Source organism: Hippopotamus amphibius, chromosome 5 (genome assembly GCF_030028045.1).
Source record: "Hippopotamus amphibius kiboko isolate mHipAmp2 chromosome 5, mHipAmp2.hap2, whole genome shotgun sequence".
Taxonomy (NCBI): Eukaryota; Metazoa; Chordata; class Mammalia; order Artiodactyla; family Hippopotamidae; genus Hippopotamus; species Hippopotamus amphibius.
The window spans coordinates 138,746,312-138,765,590 of NC_080190.1; positions in this window are offsets into that span (position 1 = coordinate 138,746,312).

The following is a 19,279-nucleotide window of genomic DNA, read 5'->3' on the forward strand; positions in this document are numbered from 1 at the left end:
TGCTGTGCACATCTCTAGCGACGAGCCTCGCTGGCTATGGAGCTCTTGAAGTGTCATTCGTGTGATTGACAGGCTGAACTTTAAATTTTGCTTAATTTTATCTAATTTATATTTGAATAGCCACATCTGGTCTGTGACTATTGTATCATGGTGTGTCTAGAGGACAATCTTACCTTTTTCTTGTCCACCCTTCATAGAATTCAAATGTGTTTTGATTTTTCTTTAAGATAACTATTTAGTTTTTGGCTGTGTTGGGTCTTCGTTGTGGTGCACGGGCTTCTCATTGTGGTGGCTTCTCCTGTTGCGGAGCATGGGCTGTAGGCACACGCGCTTCAGTAGTTGCAGCATGTGGGCTCAATAGTTGTGGCTCACAGGCTCTAGAGCGCAGGCTCAGTAGTTGTGGCTCAGTTGCTCCGTGGCATGTGGGATCTTCCCGGACCAGGGATCGAACCCATGTCCCCTGCATTGGCAGGCGGATTCTTAATCACTGCACCACCAGGGAAGTCCCATGTGTTTTGATTTGTTAATAACCAAAGGTTGAGGTTAATAAGGAAATGGGGTAGGGTGAAAACCCTGGCTTTTGATAATTCCCTCTCACCTGTTTCTCTGGAAGAAAGTTGTAAGGTTGGGGGATCATGATTCACTTAAAGAAAATGCCGTTCATAAGAGAATCCCACCTGCAGGGCTCACATCTCATAGATTTACCTACATGAATTATAAGACTTGTGCCACCCAGGATGCTTGCAGGGCCTGTAGTAAGTTCAAATAAAATTACTCCAGTGTTCTCTTGGTAAAGTCCTTCCAAATCCAAGCTAATTTAATACCCTTGTTCTTTTTTTAGCCACATGTTCTTAGAGACACTGTTTCCCATGACCTTGAGTTTATTAGGTTGTCATGAGAGGTTGAGAGCCATGTCCTTTGGAAGAACATTGAACGCATTTTCCTAGGAGAGAATGTTGGCTAATAACCATTCGTAGTGTAGAGAAGGACATCACAATCTCTTCTGCATGAAGGGTTAAGTTGGGCAGTCCACACGGACTGAGGGCCCTCGTTATTATGCAGGATGGTGACAGATAAGAGCTTAGGCTTTGGGGTCACCCTGACCTGGAGTGGACACCTGTGTCTTCCTCTATGTGACTGTGAGATTTTGAGCTCGTTACTTGATATTTTCCCATTTGCAAAATAGGCATCATAATAATACCCAGTACCCGCCCTCTGGCAGTGGTGAAGAGTCAGTGAAGCAGTGGAGGGTCAGGCCAGCACATGCCAGGCACTCAGCAAATACTGTCACCCTCACCGTTGTCATCAGACAGATCCAAGTTCCAGTCCCAGCTAAGCCATTCGTTGATCGTGTGACCTTGGCCAAATGGCTGAACCTGTGTCAGTTTCCTCACTTTTATAATGGAAATAATATCGAGCTTGAAGGATTATAAGGAATAATAATCTGTAGGCGGTATTTGGTATGCAAAAGGTACTAATTATGTAATTATTATATCTTTTTTTCCCTCTAGTGATAGGCACATAGTAGGAACACAGCAAATACTTTCTGACTTGATTTTTTTTCTCTCTCTGCTGAAAAATACCAGGCCTCTTTGAAATCACTTTAGTGGACTCTTAAATTTCTGTAGTATTCTATGAAGATAGGTCAGGGACATTCTCTCATTTGACTTCTTGTTTTTACTGATTATAATCAGGGATAAATTTTGTATTTTACATGTTAATTTCAGCCATATTTTGTGCAGACTCAAGTCCATTTCAGGGATGAGGAGTCTGGACTAGGAATAAACAAACATTATCTGAGCTCTTGGTGTCCAGTACTGGGTCTAGATTTACCTGTACAATCTCATTTTGTCTTCATATTCCTCTAAGGGGCTATTATCACACCCATTTCACAGCTAGAGAAACTGAGGCAAAGAGCTGTTAAATAGGTGGTGGTCCAGAGTCACTCAGGGCAAAGCCAAGTTGCAGAGTCAGTCTCTCTCTCTCCAGAGCCCTAGCTCTTCAGCACTCTGCTAACTCCCTACGCTTTTCTCTCTCCCCGCAAGGATCTCTACTCTGGTGAAATCTTGTCAAAATGAGTCTGAAAGACATACACCAAAGGGCCCTGCACAGACCAAAGAGGGTGAGTGGAGAGGGGCAGAGCTCCTGGTGGTTAACCCCAGGGCCTGAGTGAGGCCTGACCTTGGCCATGCCAGCCTCAGCCCTTCTTTGAGTTCCTCTGCTCTTTTCTTTCCTTGAACTGCTGGGTCCCAGCAAGCAGTTCGGCCCCTGGCCCTCCCTCCCCTCAAGGTCTAGGTGGATAGCAGCTGTCCCCACTTGTCACCGCATGGGGACAGCTCCTGTGCTTGCTTCTCTGCAGTTAAAGAGCTCAGTGAAGCATATGATATGATAATGGATTTTCAGTTGCTTTAGTAACATGTTGGTAAGTTGATTTCCAGGTCTGGTTCTACCGCAGGCCTTTGCCACTGTGATGAAGACCAGGTAGGTGAAGACTGGTGGGTAAGTGGGAAGACTGGTGGGTAAGTGGGCACGCAGGGTACGTGCTGTGGGTGATGCAGGAGTCAAAAGCAAGGTTGCTGGTTGGGTCTAATCGCTCTCTGTCTCTCTGTCTCTCTCTCCAGCAAACTGAGCACACGTGTTACAATATCCCTTCTTTTAAAGCAAGATACTTGTTCCCAGGGTTGCTGTGGTGGGTTGAACCGCGCATGGACTGGATCTGAGCTCATGTCACAGAATTCACAGTCTTGGCTTCCCGAGTCACTGTCATTCTCTAACCTTTCCGGAGAGCCTGCAGCGTGTGGGCGTAGGTGGACAGGAAATCACATAGGCCCCATCTGTGCACACATCTGCTCGGGGACCTCTTTACCTGATTCTGGGGCAAAAGCTTCGCATTTAAAGTAACGTGAGAGAAAAATTCCTGTCTGAATTTCTAAATCCCTCGCTGGAGTCAGTGGACGTTTCTGGACTGGAAGACATGGGGCTGCCACGAAAGGCTGAATCAGAAGGCAGAAAACTTCTCTTTCAATCCAGGACCTCTTTAACTGCGGAGTGAAACATTGAAGGTCACATCCACTAGTCACAGGCTGTAAAATGATTCTCAGAGCAAGAATAATTCTCCAAATCTAGTCTTAATTCCAAACCTGTTCCTACTATTTTTAATCTCACAACTGTTAGGAGAGATTCTTCTTCTGCACTGACTCCAGCCCTCTTCAAATAGGAAGCACCTTTGGAAATTTTCTCTTGAGAGGTTATCCCTAATTGGTGGAAGACATCTCTGCTACCTCTCTCTCCGTCTGCCCACGTATCCACTCCCTCCATCTCTGCCCCCTGGTGTGTGTGGAAAACCTTAAGAAGAAATGAGCCTGTGAGGGTCTCCCAGGGTCTGCAGTGAGGATGGGGAGCAGGGGGAGTGTCCATTACACCCCACAGTGGTCACTTTGTGAGGTCCAGGCTTAGGATGGGGACACCCACATTCTGCTGAGGAACTCATTGGCTTCTATCCTGGGCACCCTGTAAACTAACTCCAGGGGTCACACACACAAAGGCCCATAGGACAACGCAGGTAAGAGGTGAGGCGCGTGGGCTGGGCCACAGGCAGACCTGGGGAGCACGTGCGGGCTTCAGAGGGCACGGCTCCATCACCTGCAGCTGACTGCTGCCGGGTGGGAAAGCAGGGCCAGTGCTGCCGCCTCTTCTGATTTTCTTGATGGGAAGCCAGAAATACTTTTGAACAACTTAAAATATCTGAAATTTTTAATGTTGGCAAGCAACCAACTGAAAAATAAACAATCCTGGAAAGGCCCAAACAGAACATATCCCTGGGCTGCATTTGGCCCACAAGCCACCATTTGCAGCTTCTGGCAAGAGCTCCTTGCACTGACTACTAAACCAATGTCGGTGGCCTGCCTTCACAAGCCTAGAGGATGTCACGCTATGCATTTTTTGTACTTGATCGTATTTTGAGCTTTCTTTTGTGTGTCCTTGCTTTTTTTTTTCAAATCCATCCTCATCACTTAATCTCATTACATGTTATCTTGTTAAATCACACATGTCACTGAAGGGAGCTTTTTGGGATAAGAAAGGAAAGCTGGACTTCCTAGGTGGTGCAGTGGTTAAGAATCCACCTGCCAATGCAGGGGACACAGGTTCTATCCTTGCTCCAGGAAGATCCCACATGCCGCAGAGCAACTAAGCCCATGTGTCACAACTATTGAGCCTGTGCTCTAGAGCGCATAAGCCACAGCTATTGAGCCAGTATGCCACAATTAACTGAAGCCCGTGTGCCTAGAGCCCGTGCTCTGCAACAAGAGAAGCCATTGCGATGAGGAGCCCGTGCATCACAATGAAGAGTAGCCCCTGCTCACCGCAACTAGAGAAAGCCCATGTGCAGCAACAAAGACCCAATGCAGCCAATAAATAAATTAATTAATTAATTACTTTTAAAAAAGGAAAGCCATCAATTGCTAACTTCAGCAGGCCTTTCTTCCCTGTACTCCCAGTCCCACCCATTCAGACTAGTCTTCAGGTGAATGCTGATTAGTCTAAGACAATCCTGGTAATTCCACTCCCCTTGATGTGATGTAACTTGCATTGAGTTAGGCATAGTCATGTGACATAACAATGGCTAATAAGATGTAAGATAAAATCTGGGGCAGGGGTGTACACTCTGGAAAAGCTTTCCTTGATGAAAAATGTCCTGAGTTTTTTTTTTAATACTTCTTTATTTGGTTGCACAGGGCAGGCGGGCTCCTTAGTTGTGGCATGCAAACTCTTAGTTGCAGCAAGCATGTGGGATCTAGTTCCCTAACCAGGGATTGAACCTTCACCCCCTGCCTTGCAAGAACGGAGTCTTATCCACTGCACCACCAAGGAAGTCCCAGTCCTGAGTCTTGATGCCATCATGAGTTTCAGAGCTAACAATCCTGGGCCCCCCTCCCTCTGCCCCTGGTTAGGTGAGAAAATCAATTTTTCTTCTTACTCAAGCTAATTTTAGTCTGGTATTTCTGTTGTTTGTAGTCAAAAGCGCCCAAAATGGTACAAAAAAGAACATTTCTGGGTCTCTAACCATGCTCTACTCATGAGATCAGATTACTCACCTACCAGTGGGCACAGGCTGGCTGCCCCTGAGGGCCGTTCTATCAAGACCAAATTGAAGACTCTGCCCCTTTCTTGCTACTGCCAGGTGGTGGAAACAGGTCACAGGCATATTCATTCCATAATGTTTACCCAGTACCTACATGTGCAACCCTCACCTGCAACCATCGCCTAGCTACAAGCAGCAGGAACTAGGCTGTGTGTTTAGTGACAGCCTCACAGAATTCCAGAGGTGAAAACTAAAGGGAGTGATTGTGGAAAAGGTCACATTTCCTTCTCATAACCTGTCAGGATTCCTAAGCTGTCAGGATTAGGCCATTTGGGGTTTGTTTTCTTTCTTGTATCAACATTTTAGCCATATTTGACCCTCTTACTCAACAGGATGCTAGGAAATGTGATTTGGGACACTTGGTAGAGGCCCCGGAGACTCAGACCCCCTTGAAGGGTCTGCAGTGGGATGAGACTGAGGGTGCTTTTTACATTGCCAGTGGCCACTGTGCCCAGATGTGTGCCCTCTGGGCTGGGAGCCTCCTCTCTAATTCTGGGTTCCTTCCAACACTTTCTACTTGTGAGCCCATGAAGGCTGCAGGAAACACGAGTCTTAATAATGATGAGAATGCCAGTAGTATTGGGAGCAGTGGCCAATCCATACTGAGACTTTGCATCAGATGCTGTTCTGTGCTCTATATGCTTTGCATATATTAACTCATTAACTCTCACAACACACTTCTGAGGTAAGTTATCCCCATTTTACAGTTGAGGGAACTGGGGCCAAAGTCACAAAGCTAGTCCCCCAGCAAAGCTGGGATTCAATGCCAGACAGTCTAGTTCCAGAGTTTGTGCCAACACTGTCCTCCCCGTGTTAACAGTGCTCACTGCTGGGCATGGGAAGAGCGGATGAGAGGGTGTTTGCTTCTCACTCTGCATAATTCGGATTTTTAAAATCTCGAACGTACTTCTTCTGGCTGAGTTAAAAATATTAGACGTGACAGCCAGCACACACTCTTGGGAGTTTGTGTCTAAAGACTATTCACCTAACCTCTGATGTACTATCCCTCATAAAAGCCTTCGTGTCTTAGGCCTATAAACCTCCACCACTCTCCCCACTCATGAGAGGCTGGAAGAAGAGAGGTGAAGGGCATTCTACACATTCCACAGTAAGAGTTTGGGGCGCTCCTGTGGTCCCTGGATAACCTTAGCCAAAACACCTCTGACCTGGGGGGATGGAGGGAGAAATTAGTCAAGTAAAGACAGGGAGCTGAGCTTGGGCAGAGAGTTTATCATGGCTATTAGTTTGCAGGGTTTATAGCACAAGGGTCAGGGCTGGAGATATGTTTTTACAAAGTGAACATATGGACTTCCTAGGTGGTGCAGTGGTTAAGAATCCGCCTGCCAATGCAGGGGACACGGGTTCGATCCCCACTCCAGGAAGATCCCGCATGCCGTGGAGCAACTAGGCCTGTGTGCCACAACTACTGAGCCCATGTGCTACAACTACTGAAGCCCACACACCTAGAGCCTGTGCTCCACAGCAAGAGAAGCCACCACAACGAGGAGCCCACTCACCGTAATGAAGAGTAGCCCCCGCTCGCCACAACTAGAGAAAGTCCATGTGCAGCAACAAAGACCCAATGCAGACAATAATTAATTAATTAATTAAGAAAAAACAGTTTAAAAAACAAACAAAAACAACAACAACAAAACTGAACATATGACTTCCTTGGTTAGATGTCTTTCTTCATTAGCTGCACACGTTCTAGTGCTGGGGCTGTATAAAAATTACACAAAACAGCCGCATATCATGCTCATGGATTCTGAGGGTCAGGAATCGGTCAGGGCGGAATGAGGATGGCTTGCTGGTGTCCACTCCACAGGGTCTGAGCCTCAGCTGGAAGCCTTAAAGGCTGGGGGCTGGGCCCTTCTGAAGGCCTGTTGTTTCACACATCTGGTGGTGGATGCTAGCTGTTGGCCAAGGGCCTCAGTTCTGCTCCATGTGGTCTCTCTGCTTAAACTAGTTTGGGCTTCCTCGCTGCATGGAGGCTGGGTTCCAAAGGCAAGAACTAAGAAGGTGATGGGGAAGGAGGAGGTAAGAGAGCAATGTGAGCATCAGGTGGAGGTTGTAACCTCCTTATACTGTAGCCTCTGAAGACCCATCGCATCACTTCCACCATTCTCCAGGGACCAGAGCAGGCTTAGGCTGGTGCCCAGATTCAAAGGGAGAGAAAACTGGCCCTACCTCTCGGTGGGCGGGGCATCAGTCACATTGTGAGAAGAGCATGTGGGATGAGATAGGTATCTGCTTGTTTGGAATATACGGTCTGCCCCATCGTACGACTGCGGCCACAGTGGAAGTAATGGCGGCAGCAGCCGAATGAGTCTTGACCATCCTTCCCACATCTACCAGAGAGACTACCCACCCTTGTTATCGTTTTGGAAAGACCCCCCAATGCTAGTTTCTAACAGTTACCCATCCTCTGTCTCTTTCCATCAGAGCCTGGTTCTGAGCCAGTTAATCTGAGGAACTCATGACTGTTAATAGGTGCTCATGGGTTACTCATCCCAGGAGACCTAATTGCAGTTGATAGGGCTCTGCCTTCTGTAGACACGATTATTTAGCCTAGAAAGTGACTTAATAATGGCCCTAGAAGAAGAGAGTTCACACTGTGTGAGCAGCCGCCTGTCTCCCCACATGCAAAATAGGATCAACTAATGCAAGATGGCTAAGTGCAAGTGTCCCTACAACATTGAACTTAGAGAAGTCATTTATTTTCTGGGTCAAAAGTTTCCCTTTTGACCTGAAAAACAGTATCATGATGTTAAAAATAATTGTCTTTGAGTGGTAAAACTAAGGGTGATTTTTATTCCCTAATTTTCTCCACTTTCTAATTTTTTTCCATGAGTATGCATTACTTTCATAGGCAAAGTTTTAACGTTGTGATTTTTTAGAAATTTCATCAGTAAGAGATAGGAAAAGAGGAGACCTGGGCTCCAACCCTCCTGTGTCACTATCCACTGGTGACATCTGCCAGGGCTCCAGACAGCTCTGTGACTTTGTTTCCACAAATGTCAATGTTGGCGCCATTCCTAACTCTTGCTACTTCAAAAGGCTGCCCTGATTATCTCATGAGTGAGCAGATGCAAAGCATTTGGAAAACGGCTTTATTGCCTTTGTCTTCACAAAAAAACTCAACTTCGTCAAAACAATAAAAGTGAAGACAAGTTATTTATTTGTTTACTCTAATATGCAGGGCCCTTATACAGCAAAATCTGAGGCTGAAATATAGGATTCACAACATGTTTTGAAATCCTGCTCCTAATGGATACACACACACACACACACACACACACACACACACACGCACATTAGATGTGATACGTGGCAAATGGAGGGGAGGGTTTTAGAGATACCACACTCATCAACAGAAAACTCCTTTAGCATTTTCTTCTCTGGCCTTCCTGACATCTATCTTACAACTAGATGCAGCACCTGTGAGCTAATAAGTAATGTATCCAAAGAATTCTGCAAATTCAGAAAGGTCACCGTTTGTGCATCACCTGTCTGGCAAGAGAAATTTTTGGTTCAAAGCAAACAAGCAAGTTTATTTTGGGGACTGGTGACTTGGAATAACAGCTGCAAAAAGAAATGGGAAATAAAGGCCTGCTGCTTAATCTTCTTTCCAAATATTCATTTAAAGTCCAACTTTGATTGAATTTGATTGATCTTAATGGGCGAAACCTTCCCCGATGGGAACATGAAGATGGGAAAGAAGCAGAACCTGGAATCTGGGATTGCTGGATGTGTAGAGGCATCGGTTAGGAACTGAGGGTAAGCACAGCCTAGAGTGGGTGTCAGCGCATCTACGACCTGGTGTCCCAAGCCCTGGCTGCCTTGTTGCACAGCTCAGGAGGTGAAGGATGCTGCAGAGGCCAGGACCACTCTCCCTACCCCCTCCTCGGGTCCCAGAGCCATCCTGATGCAGGCCCTAAGCTTTGTGCAGAAGCCCCTCTTCACCCCCATGCTGGGTGACTTGTACAGACTGACTTCAGCCCCACTGTTTCTTATCTGGTACAGATCCCCGCCCCACCCCCCAGCCCCGCCCACTATTCTCATGACCTTCAGCAGGCATCCTCCACGTGGACTCGTCAGACAACCCTGAGAGGGAGATGTCATCTTCATCCTTTCCATGAGGGAACTCTAACTTCAGGAGGTGCGAGGGTTTCCCAAAGCCCCACCCAAGTGGCCCAGCCAAGAGTGCTTGTCCCCAGCTCTTCCCTGTGATGTCTGCGCCATCCTGCACCCCCCGCTCCTGTTGGGCCCCTTGTGTGAGTCTCACCCCCCCCCGCCCTCTGCCCTCCCCAGCTCAGAGCTGCTTCGTAGGTTAACGCCTGTGTCCCCCTCTGGCGCACTTCACTGTTGCCTCCTCTCTTCTCTGGTGTAATTTCAGGGGTGTAGTCATTGGGTGCCAGTCAATGTGGCCTTGAGAAATTTCAACTTTGTCAGGAGAAAGGAACCCTTCCGTTCCTTTCTCAGCCTAAACGAGCGAAGATCCTGGCCGGGGTTCACAGTATTGGCAATTTCCCTTTCTCTCCCAGGCCATGGGACTGGCTTGGAGCTCCCGCTCTGGCTTCGATTCTTGGCCCAGGGCTTCAATATTGGGCCCAGGATGCAGCCGATTCCCCCTCTTGGGAAGATGGAGCCCTGACCTTGGAAGAGCCTGTTAACCACAGTTATAGCAAGTCCCAGAAGTGAAAAGACCTCAGACGTGGAAAAGCTAATGCCCCAGCAGCACTGACCTCCTTCACCTCCTCAAACGTGGCAGTGGCGGTCCCACAGGGGACGGAGCAGTGACAGGCCTGACTTGTATTGTTTTCAAATGCCCAGGTTTCATCTGTTTTCAGTCAGAGTAGGCTAGACGACCGCAAGCAAAGCCTTTCATGTGGCTAAAAATTTATGGAAATGCCAAACCAGTTTTTAAAATTCAAAATTGGACATTCAGCCCAGGAATCTTACTCTACAAGAGAATAACATGAGCATTTATGTATATTGTCTCAGTGCAATGAGAACAGACTCCTAGATCTTATAACCAAAGGCCTCAGGTCCCAGAGGCTGCACTGGTCTGGTTCCTGATAGCCCTTGGATTGCAGCTTCTGATCTTTTACAGGCTTCACCATGGACAGACTAAACTAGAAATGTCTTCAAAGGTGGCATTGCAGCATTGCATGGGCTGGCTGTTTTCTGGGCTCAAGTTCACTCCTTGATCACATGACCTGTCTTCCCTAGAGAGGCACACTTATTCCATTCCAGCTCTTTAATCATTGTTTGTATTAGGCTTGATCAAAATTTCTGAAAGGCAATTGCTTTTAAATAAGTAGTCACAGGCTCAAGTGAAGTCTACAAAACACATTTTTATTCCATTGTTGTGGAAGAGCACAGGTAAAACTGTGCATGGCTCAGAGAAGGCAAGAGAGGAAGGTCAGCTCAGGACAGGAAGAGAATACACTGGTCCACAAATTACATAATCCACAATTACATAATACATTAGCAAGGACCACATGACATCCCAAACTCTCGGGGAGGAAAAAAATAATTTGTTTTTCTTTTCCCTCGTCCTTTTTTCCCCTGTTAAATACTGAAAATGAGTTATAATGCAAAATCAAATTACTTTAAACCTGGTAATCAACACCCACACTTGGAGACGATATTAAAACAAGCAGGGAATGACTGTTCTCCATTTGCTTTCTCCCGTAGTACTGTTACTATAACCACACTAGGACTATGACATTGGAATAGGCTTTCTCAGATTACAAAGCTCTTCTTATTCCATTTGTCACTGCAAACAACTCTGTGAGTCCTCATTTCCATTGTCCCCACTTCAGAGATGAGTCAACACATCCGTTTATCACTATGGAGAGAGAGGAAGTGTAAATCCACACTATCTGATGACACTCTGGACTGGGGTTTGTGGGTGGATGCCTCCTCGATGTGTATCAAGTAACAATCCGATCTCAGTTTAAGAGAACTGACTTTTGAGACAACACGGAAATATATCAGCTGATATGATATTAGATGATAAAGACTTTGTGGTTGGGAATTCCCTAGTGGTCCAGTGGTGAGGACCTGGTGCTTTCACTGCTGGGACCCGGGTTCAACCCTTGGTCGGGAAGCTAAGATTCCTCAAGCCGTGCGGTATGGCTAAAAAAAAAAAAAAAAAAAAAAAAATAGACTTGGTGCTTATATTTAAAAGTCCTGTCAGCTAAAGATGTCCCTCTGACATATTTTTGAGTAAAATGATAGGTTGTCCGAAACATGCTTTAAATTCCCCACCCCTGCCTCCCGGAATTAATGACAAGAGATGACATAAGGTTGGCAACCTGTCGCAACTGGGTGATGAGGTCCATGGGGCTTCACTTTTCCATGATTAAAAGTAAAGAGAGAAAACTGTGGCCTTGGGTCCCAGGACAAGGGCGATGGAGATCCCATCACAGAGGGTCTCTTCTCCTAGATCCCCAGACTGGCCTTCCTGAGCGTCTCCGTGCCTGAGAGCAAAGATCCCACCTGGAGCACAAGCCTGAGGAAGATGGAGGGGGCACGCCGCTCCTGGTCGGCATTTCAAAGGCGGGAAAGACAATCTCCAACGTGTCTGAAAGAGAGACAAGGAAATGCTCACAGGGCAGCCAAACAGCACCTGTCATCAGCTCTCCTTCGGGCACCAGCGGAGATGGGACCCCTGTGTCCCAAGGAAGGCAGAATCGGGGCCAGCAGCTGAGGGCTGGACGCCATCAGGCTCCCAGAGCACAGCTGTGCCCGCTCGCAGCTCCAGGACCTAAGACACGTCTCCCTTAAAGATTCTTGACGCGTTCCAGAGACGGTGGGGAGAAGCAGGGAGTTCGGGTACAAGGTCAGAAGAGGTGGGGGTGTTGGAGAAGCCGCTCAGGAGGGCCACCTGGGGAGGAAAAGGGTGCCTCCTACCCTAAGACACAGAGATGACAAGACAGCCCCTGCTCCCAGGGAGGCCAGTCGAGGGAACCCACACGAGGGCCGGACAGGGCCGTGGCCACGTTTCCCCTGATCTTCAGAGAAGTGAGACGGTTCACCAGCCCAGACGTCTGGCAGAGCACGGGTGTCTTCTGGCTGGCCGAGTGAGCTCTACTGCCCAGCTCGCCTGGGTTTCAGCGAGCAGCCTGGGACCGGGCCTCCATGCTGCATCCAGCCCTATGGCAGGCAGCAGCAAAAAGAGTCCCTTTTCATTTAGCTTTGAGATAATTCCCTACCAAGGGGCGTGATTTCCTGCTTAGATATTTAGAGTTAATGGTTCTCAACCCTGGCTGTGCATGAGGATCCCCTGAGACACTTAAAACTCCCAGTGTCTGGACCCCACGCCTGACTCGTGAAGTCAGCGTGCTCGGGGGTGGGCCTGGGCACCCAGGTGCGGAAAGCGTCCCAGGTGATTCCAGGCTGCACCTGAGGCTGGGGCCACCTACTTAGAATCATTCAGGCCTCTGCTCCCCTGTCATCTCCCCAGAAAGGCTCTCTCAGCTCTGCCCACTAAAAGAGCCTGCTTGTTTTTTGCGCCGAGCACCTGTTGATGACAGCCATCACATGATAGGGTTGTTTGCGTTTTGATTGGACTTCATGTCATCCTCTGTTTTGCTCAGCTCGCTATCCCCAGCTCCAAGAATCGTGCCTGGCACGTGGCAGGCACCACTGAACCGTTGCTGAATGAACGAATTCGTTAGTATGAAGCAGGTTTATACATTTATGACCCACTCACAGGCTTGTGGGAGGTAAATAGTGTCTGTAACGTTGCAGAGGAGAGAGAATCAGAGTGGAGACTTGCCCTAACTCCAGGCTTTGGGGGTCAAACCCTCCTGTTTGGAAGTTGGTAGCATCCCTCCAAAAAATTGAATATCTTTCCAACGCTCTACAGAGCGCGGCGCACAGCACCATCTGCTGGATGAAACGTAAAACTGGGTTTATTCTTCTAAGCCTGGAAGGTCACTTCAAAGCAGCTCTTCTTGGAAAAGAGCAGCAGACAGCCCTCATCCTGGACACATTCACTAGTTTGGGTGCAAACCATCGTGGATGAGAGAGTGTGTGTGTGTGTTTATGTAAATGGAGACAGTGATCGAGATTTTACCTAAGGCACAAATGCAAAGCCAAACCCCACTACTCTTTTAGGATTGATCCAGGCAGTGAAGAATCTCAGTCTGTGCCAGAAAAGTCAAACTTAGAATTATCTTCAAATAACTAAAAAGTAAAAAATGCCAAGCTTGAACTCTGTGGGAGATACTGCTCTCTCTCTCAACATCTGTTGCTCTGAGGCCAGGCTGAGGTGACCACATAAAGGCTAATTTGTGGTCTTTGATCAATTTCCTAGAGCTGAAATGACAGAGGGCCCAGCTGTTACAAGAGCTATTCCACGTATTTAAGTGGGTTTCCAAATGCTTACCTTATGTTCATTAAACTTTAGACTGGTTTGGTTTTTTTATACCGTAACCTGATCGTTAGAATGAAACCTCCATAATCTTTCTTTCTCTCTTTCACACACACACACACACACACACACTCACACACTCACACACACACACGGTTTAATATATTTAGAAGCTTCTCTCAGACCTTTACAAGAATAGTGTTTTCTATTTCAACTTGAAAATATTGGACAAGGCCAGAAATAATCCGCGGGACAACTGAGATTATTCAACCTAGAGGGGAGAAAACTGATTTAATAGAAACTTCAAATGAAGAGCAGGGTTTGATGAAGCAGAAATAGGACTGGGTCGTCCACTTTGTGGGGTTCTGTTCAGAAGTCCTCATGCCACCCCTTGTGAGAGCAAATCATGTGACAAAGCTCTAAGTTCTACCAAGAACCGTTGTGGCAAATGTGGGCACCAGCTGTTCTCCAAAGTACAGAGGTGACAACAACAGCCACCGCCACCACAACAAAATAAGCTGATTGTGAGGCTGGAGGAACTCAATTAGACATCAGGAAGAACTTCCTAACAGTGAGCTATTAGATTCTAGACCAAGTCATGGAGAGAAGCTGTGAAATACAATTTCCTATGGGTCTTAGGAGTTGGAAGCAATAAAAAATTAAGTAAACTCTGCAGTCATTTTAGCACATATTTAGTGAGTACCTGGTGTATGGTACTGTCCCTGTCCTGTCCCTGGGGGCATGCAAGCATGTACATGACTGGTCCTGCCCTCCTGGGGGTGAGGGTGGGAGGGAGAGCGAGGAATGATGTAAATGCCCCAGGAGATGTTGCTTCTCAGGGGAGTGACCAAGTTGTCCTTGACTTGAGTCTGGAAGGACAGCTGGGAGGGAGGTGGTGCAGACAGGCCAAGGCAATGCTGGGAATGAAGACCCAGACCTGGGAATACACGAGTCGAATCTAAAGGATGGTGGTGGGTCACCTGGGCTGGAGAAGAGATGCACGGAGGGAAGTGGTGACAGATGAGTTGGGAAGGGTACTTGTGTGTGGCCTCAAAGACCAAACTAAGGAATTTGAACTTTGTTCTGGATGTTTGTTTTGACCTTCAAGATGCCAATGGTCAAAAGGAATGGTATGACCCCCACGTGTTCTGAGTCCGTTTTATTCTGCTGGATGTTGGGACTCCCAGGGGCCCCCTCTGTGTCCTGGCATATCTGGGAACAGGCAAAGGGGAGATTGCTGGGGTTTTCTTCGTTAGACACAGCCACTAGGGCACAGCAAGATGCGTGATCCACCAGGCACGCTTGAAACCCAGCTCAGAAGGCAGAACCTAATCAGCATTGCATGAAAACATTCTAAACAGATTTCTACTTTATTATGTTTGTAAACTATAATCTTATACAGATAAAAAAAACCTGCCATCCTAGAGACTAAGAGGTCTAGAAACCTCTTTCTATTTTTCTAGGAGGAAAACAGGCCTTTGGTATTTTGAGTGTGGTTTATCTCCCTTATTTGAGATTTTCACCTACACTGTATTTGCTCCCTCTGATAGGGCTGGTATTATTTGGAGGTATCTTAAAAACTAAAGTCCTTTCAATATTTCTAGGATAAGAGTAGCAAAGTGGTTAAATTTGGGCTTCGAGTCAGACTTCCTGCATTCACATCTTAAACATATTGTGGGCATATTACTTGTGCTCTCTAGACCTTGGTTGCCTCATCTGTAAAATGGGCATAATAATGGTACTACTCCCTGATGAGTGACCGAATACATGTGAAGTGATTGTAATAGTGCCTCACACAGAGTCAAAGCCCCATAAATGCTCTTTCCATCATTTACTCCCAGTCATTGGGTCAAAGTCAGCCACTCGTTATTAATATCATGCCTGGCTCCCAGCTGGCTTGGGGCTTTGATTCTTGCCACAAAGCCCTCTCTTGCTGGACTCCTGCTACTTCCCAGACCTCAGGTCCTGCCCTCTCCCTTTACAGTCCACACTCGACGTTACCAATTTCTGCTTCCCTAGACACATGCAGACTTTCACACTTCAGTGCCTTTGCACATGTATTCCCAGGACTTTTACATCTCCTCTCTGTCCTTCAAACCCAGCAGAGGTCATCCTTCCTGTGAAGACCATGGGCAGGGCTGTCCCCCCACCCTCCATCACGCCCCAACCACCCCAGGAGAGAGGGTGCACCATCCGCTACGACGGCCTGGGCATCACCCGTATTTCTGCGCTGCCAGCCCCCGACAAGACAAGACAAGACAAGACAAGGACTTCATTTTATTCACTGTGTTTGTAACACGTGGCATAACAAGAGACAGCGAGCACCTAATAAACGTTGCTCACCTGAACTAAATCACACTGCGAAGTGTAAAAGATGCTGTCTCGAGTGCTTTGTGGGGCACACAAGCTCAATAACAGCGATCCATGAAGCTGATTGGGCTCGGTAGGGACCCCTTAGGCCTGTAGGTGACAAGGCCCACGAGAAGCGAAAGAACAACATAAATAAGCACAAAATCATGGAGAGCCGATAAATACCAGGCGAAAGTGCTGAAGGTGAGATGGGGCGAATCTGAGCCTGGACATGAGGGAAGCAGAGACAGTTTTAAGGAAGGAGGTGGAGGGTGAGGCAGCAAGGGCAGGGCAGGGCCAGTGGGATTCCAAGATATGGGCGGCCTTGGAGAAACACGCGTCCCAGAGGCAGGACACACATGCCCCATGCAGGACAGTAGCCCGTGAGAGGAGCCAAGTGAGGGTGGGGCTTCGAAGTAAGAATTAGATGGGGAAGACTTCTGCATACATTCTTGGGCAAGGGACCTTTATGAGACATCTCTTATTCTGCTAGTTATTAGATTCTTTTAATAGGAGCCTTTCATAATTATTTATACAATGAACAGCAAGGAAGGAAACAAGATGCAAAAGAAAGAAGATGAATTGTGTACTCAGACACCTGGGTTTGAATCCTGCCCCCACTGCTTGCTAGTTCTGTGACTTAGGCATGCCCCTTACCTTTTGTAAGCCTCAGTTTCCTCACCTGTGACTTGAGGACGATACATGCTTCATATTTGGTCAGGTCAGTTTTATTTAGGTGTAATTTACATACAATGAACATTCACCAATTTCAAGTGTTCAGTTTGAGGAGTTTTACCTTATGTTTATAATTGTGTAACCACCACCACAATAAAGGTATTGAACACTTTAATCATCCCCCCAAATTCCCTCAGGGCCCTTAGTCAGTCCTTGTTCATTTTGATGAAGTCTCCAATTCATTAAGTTTTTCTTTTGTAGCTCATGTGTTTTGTGTCCTATTTAAGAAATCTTTCCCCAACCCAAGTCACTAAGATACTTTCCTGTGTTCTCTCTTTTTTTAAAGGCAGCTGGAATTTTTTTTTAGTTTATTTATTTTATTGGTTGTGTTGCGTCTTCGTTGCTGCACATGGGCTTTCTCTAGTTGTGGAGAGCGGGGGCTACTCTTCATTGTGGTGCACAGGCTCCTCACTGTAGTCGCCTCTCTTATTGTGGAGCACAGGTTCTAGGCATGTTGGCTTCAGTAGTTGCAGCACATGGGCTCAATAGTTGTGGCACATGGGCTTAGCTGCTCCACGGCATGTGGTATCTTCGCGGGGCAGGGCTCGAACCCATGTCCCCTGCATTGGCAGGCAGATTCTTAACCACTGCGCCACCTAAGAAGTCCCTCCTGTGTTCTCTTCTAAAAGTGTTATAGGTTTAGCTCTTAGACTGAGGTCTATGATCCACTCAGGATTAATCTTTATGTACAGTATGCAATATGGGTTAAGATTTGTTTTCTTATGTATGATAACCAACCGTTCTAGTACCATTTGTTGAAAAGATTATTCTTTTCCCATTACATTTCCTTGACTTCTTTGTCGAAAACCAATTGGCCATATATATGTAGGACCATTTCTGAACTCTCTAGTCTGTTCCATTGATCTATATGCCTATCTTTACACCAATACCACGATCTATTATTTTTATATTTAACTTTTTCCCATTATGCCTTATATTCCAAACTAGAGCCTAAGTTCTTTGAAGATACCACTCTGATAATCAGTTCAGGAATATTACGAAGATTCAATCAAATTACAGGTGAAACTATCCAGCCCAGAGTTTGGTGTATACAGATGTTCAATAGATGTCAGTTCCTTGTTTACTAATTCATGCTTTCTTCTATTCATTTAATAAATGTTTACTTGCCTTGTACCACGAAAGGAATTGAAAGGCAAGGTTCTCAGACAGATCTGATGTCTAAGACACTAACTGAGATGTGTCACCCGTGTAGCTACATGAAGTTATCATATTTTAAATTCTGCAGTTCTGCAGGATAGTGGTGGTATTTTTGCCACAGCCCACATCAAAGTCCAGATGGAGTGAGGGAGGGATGAAAATGGGGCCCCATAACCCCCAGGAACTCTTAAGATTTCATCTCCTAAGTAGTATGGTCCATCTGTTTCTATAACTTCCTTAGCAACTTAACAAGTAAATCCTTAAATAGTAACTGCCAGCAATATTTCAGCTTTTTAAATTTCTTATTAGGTACAAGAGCCATGAAGGACCTCTGCCACTACTGGAGTTGTCTGCTGAGCTGCTCCTCCAGACCTGTATGCCCTTCCAGTTTGTCTCTAAGGGGAGGTCTAGACTTGGTCATAATGAGCCAATACTCACAAACTCATCATTTCCTCCAGTCCAGCACCCAATGCCCCGACTTGAGGCCACAGCTCCCTTACTTTCCTTGGATCCCCTCCCAGTCTCAGACCACATGGTTCAGGTGAGGATGGTGCCCCTTGGATAATTATTTATTTAGCGAACCATTCTGAGAAGCACATCTCCTCTTAAAAGAAATATGTAAAAACAACATTTGTTCTTGCAACTTTGATCTCCTGGATGGTCCTATCTTTGAAGAGTTTTCAAAAAAACACAGAGGAAATATTTTGTTATTCATTGTGGTTTGATTGGAAGTCTGCTGGTCAGGCCTCGGGACATGATGAGTGTGTTCAGACATCAGACTTCTTGTCTCAGATGATGTTTTTCAAGTCAAAGCTTTTTGCTTTTATTTGATTATTCTTTTAACATGACTCAAGCCACAGTCACCACCAGAGTGCTCAGTGCTGTTTATCACTCAGACTCCCCAGTAGCTGGAATCCAACCTTCAGACAGTGTGAGTGTCCCCACATCACCCACTGCCATGGGGTGACATCCGCTGACTGGAGCCAGAGCCTTCGTCTTCTTCATCTTGGTTCTCAGGCTCTGTCGTCCAGGTTCCCAGCACATGTGAAGCCCAGAAATGATGACCATAGATAATTTCAGATTTCTTAGTCCCAATTTTTATTTTTATTTTTTTAACTAATTTATTGGCTGTGTTGGGTCTTCGTTGCTGCACGAGGGCTTTCTCTAGCTACTCTTCTTTGTGGTGCATGGGCTTCTCATTGCAGTGGCTTCTCTTGTTGTGGAGCACAGGCTCTAGGTGGGCAGGCTTCAGTAGTTGTGGCACACAGGCTCAGTAGTTGTGGCTCATGGGCTTAGTTGCTCCATGACATGTGGAATCTTCCCGGACCAGGGATTGAACCCGTGTCCCCTACTTTGGCAGGCAGATTCTTAACCACTGCACCACCAAGGAAGTCCCAGACCTGATTTTTAAAATGTCCTGTTGTCCCCAGCCATGTTTGGTCAGCCAGCTGTCTTGATGTTTGGGTCGGGGATCTAAAAACTAGAGCACTTGGTGTCATCATCTGAAT